This window comes from Lolium rigidum, chromosome 3, assembly GCF_022539505.1.
Source record: "Lolium rigidum isolate FL_2022 chromosome 3, APGP_CSIRO_Lrig_0.1, whole genome shotgun sequence".
Taxonomy (NCBI): domain Eukaryota; kingdom Viridiplantae; phylum Streptophyta; class Magnoliopsida; order Poales; family Poaceae; genus Lolium; species Lolium rigidum.
The window spans coordinates 4992904-4997657 of NC_061510.1; positions in this window are offsets into that span (position 1 = coordinate 4992904).

Genomic DNA, 4754 nt, shown 5'->3' on the forward strand with positions numbered 1-4754 from the left:
GGAATCATCTTTTGTTCTCTTATAGGCAAGATTCATCAGAGATTTATTCTGCAATCCTGTCCAGGCTGTGATTTGGGCTCCAGGTTGTGAACTTCAGGAGAAAGATGGCAACTCAAATTCTAAAGTCGTCATGTGCAGATCTATTTTGCATTTATAGCGGCAAAAGAAGCATCAATGCATCATGATGATCTATGCTGCAATTGTTTATGCCTCGGTTGTTCACATCTGATAATCTCAACCTATGGCACAGCATGTTTTTGCTCTAATTAAGGCTTTCAATATTGTCCTTGGTCTAAGTAGATTTTAAAAGCTACAGAGGTGTATCTGAAGTGCAGAAGGAAATAAGCATCGATGGTTTTGACAATATAGCCGAGCTGGAGCCATCGCCGGTGTTCATTGCATACTATCAGAAAGGCAGCTAACTCAATGTACTACGGTCATACTTATTATTTAGAAACTGGCGCATGTATTGTTCTTTGTTATAATGAATTTGGTAAATTGTGTTAAGAATAAACCACATACTCCCTGTACACTCAACCGGGAGTCTATGTGTGCTTCATTCTTAATCCTGGTATAGTTGAATTTAAGAAACCACTTTATATGAAGATCGGTTCTCTAAGCTTTAGTGAAGTAGTACATTTGTTAGAAAGGAATCGCAATATGAATTTTATGAGTTTTACTCTCTGATTCCCGTCATCTCATTCACAATCTCCATTTTCTTCCTTTACACGAACACTGTAACTTCACCTTCGAATACAAGTGGATGTGATATTTCAGATCAAGTGTAACTCCTCATAAATTAAATGTTTTTTTTTGTTTTTCATGCTTCAGTTTTATTCGCATTTAAAGTACAATCCTTTTTTTTGTATCAGCTCTACAAATTATTTTAGATATCTATTTTAACATTTTGCAATAGAAGTTTCCGCAGCAACGCGCGGGGTATCATCTAGTTTAGATAAAAGAGCATGTCATCTATTCTTAAGTCAACTAATTTGGACCCGACGCAAGTTGTAGATATCCCACTAGAACCTGTAATAATTAAATAGATTATTGGTAGGCTAGAACCGAAATGGAGAGATGGAGCAGAGATGACAAATCCTCAGTCAATTAATTTCTATGGGCATTAAAACTGTGAAAGAAGACCAGGAATGAAGCTCTAAAAATTTAATAACTGGTTTCTATTAACCAAAGAGTAGGCAGACCATGGAACCAGAAGAACTGATGGATTAATAACAGTAGCTGTAGGGGAGAAAGCTCTTCATTATCTGGCCTCTTGGCAATGGAGAACCCCACGTCTCTACACAATTTTATGAATATATGTTCTTGCTCGTTGCCTGCAACAGTAAAAGGTGAGCATTACCCATAGATGTCAGATCACTAAAATAAAGGAAAATAGGAAGGTTAGATCAACCACTTCGTTGCACTTGCACCTTCGGGTAAATATCCGGTTGTCCGATCATGCGCGTGCAACGACAAACCAGAAGAGGATGAACCGAATGATTCTGCTCTGGTCTTGTGCGCACCATACAGGTCCAAATCGAGACATCAAATAAAACACACACCCGATCAGGGAAGCACGAGAAGAACAACCAGCAGGAGCCTGTCTGCTATGAAGCAGTATTGGTAGCATTGAGCCATGAGATGGATGGACTTATGGGGGAACATGAGCGGAGGGGACACTAAAATGTAAAGGGGAGTGGAGCAGTAAATTGGAAGAGGAAGATGAAGTGTATTCAGACCACACAAGATTTGAAGCATCTCTCGGTAAAAAAATAAATTGGTATAGGTCTAGTGGAAAGAAGTTAATAGCTAGTCTGTTTAAAAAGAATAAGTGTGGAAAAACATGATGACGTGGAAGGATGTGATTGGTCGAAGATGCTTGCTGAGGTGGATGGCTTGCATGTTGAGAGAAATCAACTTAGTGGGTTGCTCCTATTTAGATAAAAGAGCATGTCATCTATTCTTAAGTCAACTAATTTGGACCCGACGCAAGTTGTAGATATCCCACTAGAACCTGTAATAATTAAATAGATTATTGGTAGGCTAGAACCGAAATGGAGAGATGGAGCAGAGATGACAAATCCTCAGTCAATTAATTTCTATGGGCATTAAAACTGTGAAAGAAGACCAGGAATGAAGCTCTAAAAATTTAATAACTGGTTTCTATTAACCAAAGAGTAGGCAGACCATGGAACCAGAAGAACTGATGGATTAATAACAGTAGCTGTAGGGGAGAAAGCTCTTCATTATCTGGCCTCTTGGCAATGGAGAACCCCACGTCTCTACACAATTTTATGAATATATGTTCTTGCTCGTTGCCTGCAACAGTAAAAGGTGAGCATTACCCATAGATGTCAGATCACTAAAATAAAGGAAAATAGGAAGGTTAGATCAACCACTTCGTTGCACTTGCACCTTCGGGTAAATATCCGGTTGTCCGATCATGCGCGTGCAACGACAAACCAGAAGAGGATGAACCGAATGATTCTGCTCTGGTCTTGTGCGCACCATACAGGTCCAAATCGAGACATCAAATAAAACACACACCCGATCAGGGAAGCACGAGAAGAACAACCAGCAGGAGCCTGTCTGCTATGAAGCAGTATTGGTAGCATTGAGCCATGAGATGGATGGACTTATGGGGGAACATGAGCGGAGGGGACACTAAAATGTAAAGGGGAGTGGAGCAGTAAATTGGAAGAGGAAGATGAAGTGTATTCAGACCACACAAGATTTGAAGCATCTCTCGGTAAAAAAATAAATTGGTATAGGTCTAGTGGAAAGAAGTTAATAGCTAGTCTGTTTAAAAAGAATAAGTGTGGAAAAACATGATGACGTGGAAGGATGTGATTGGTCGAAGATGCTTGCTGAGGTGGATGGCTTGCATGTTGAGAGAAATCAACTTAGTGGGTTGCTCCTATTTAGATATTATAGATGCCTAGCGTTTTAGATCAAGTTAATTATGATTGGCCGTACTGGAAAATAAACCCAGCGCTGCTGGGTATTGATAGCGGTAATTGTATGCACAACCCTGAGAATGCGAGTAGGGGACACTCGAACTCGGACGGGCTGAGAGCTATCAGCAGCTCACTACCACCAGGCTATGCCTTGTTCACGATCAAGTTAATGGTCGACAAGAGGTAGCGTCCACAAGGTACCTAGACTTGTTCAATAGTAGCAGGACTCCTGGGCTTGCATTGGAAGAATCGTGTGGAAGATTGCCCGGTGAACCAGTACTGGCACCTTTCCTAAAGAGTGTCCGGTGAGTTTAAACATTTGCAGGTATAGACCCTTTTTAGGGAGCACTTTCGAATTTGTCATGTACTTGGGTATCAACTCATAAAACTGCAACAACTCAGCCGATCACATGCATTTGTCAAGTGATATACTTCCCCCATCAATACCCAGATTACTTCTATAAATGTTCAAAGACTACCCTCTCAACCAGGGGTCTGAAGGGGCAAACGAATCTGGGTCGTCCAATCAGGTTGCAACAGTAAAATCTGCATCCCACTTTTCATCTCAGCCGTCCGATCAGTCAAAACTTTTCTCACTCGTTCGGCTTCGAAAAGACTCCATGACAGGTGGGAACCGAGCACTTGCGGGGGCCGACAGACAGAGGCAGCGACGCTGCTCGTTTTGGGTCGCTTTCCTTCACGTCCCCGCAGGGAGCAGTAAAACCTAGATCGCCGAGGCACACACCCAATCGGCCGCCTCCCTCTCCTCCCCAATCCCCGCACAAGCCCTCTCCTCCCCAATCCCCACATCTCCTCCTCCCCCAAATCACAGCAGGTCGACGGACAGCCGGAGCAGGAGGAGCTCGTGGAGGCGAGCAGCAGCAGGTCGCGCGTCGCGGTGGTGGGCCAGAGGAGGCGCGGCGGCGCCGAGGGTGGCGGCGGCGCGCCGCCTTGCGCCGCCTCTCCCCGGATGGAACCGTTCGGGGACGGTCGCGGTGGTAAGCTGGAGGAGGCGATGCACGTGAGCGCACTGGCGCAGGCAGCGGCGCGCCGCCACCATCTCCGCGCCGGCGGGGCTCGGGATCTACGGTTAACGGCGCCTCCTCCGCCTCGTCCTCCGCTGCGTCCGCACCCGACGAGGACGGCCCAACCTCAGATCCAACCGCCGGGGTGAGCTCCGGGCTGACCACGAGGCCGACGGGACCTCTCTCTGTGGCTGTGCACTGCCCACAGTTCATAGGCTCCTAGCACCCTCTCTTTTCTTTTCTTTATTTCTAGATTATTAGATCTGAAATGTTAGTTTTGTGGTTTCTTCTTTGTTTTTTCAGTTCCTTACAGAGAGATGCATCTTGATTTTAGCATGTAGCTCCTGGTGAAGGAAAGCTTTATGATTTTGCAATCAGCTTTCCTAAAACGTAAAGTTTCATTTGTTAATTTGTTCAACCTTTTGAGCCTTTGATTTTAGCATGTAGCTCCTGGTGAAGGAAGAAATAAATGATGGTAAGAACCACCAGGCCAGAACATGTGTCAATTTACGAGTAGTTTCTTTTTTCAAAGAAAATAGGAGTAGTGCAGTTTGGCTCTCCATAACTTGTTATGTTACAGTTTGGAAGAACCAAAGTAAAAAGATTGTGCAATTAGGTAAGTAGCATCGTTGTGTTTGGCATTGGAATTGGAGAAGAGATGCTTTTATATAATATAATTTGGTCCAGCCCTATGCTTTTCCGCTGTAGCGCCCTTGATAGAGAAGCAGTAGTAAGTGTTCTGGTTCCCTAGAGAGATCTCCCTTTTCTTGTA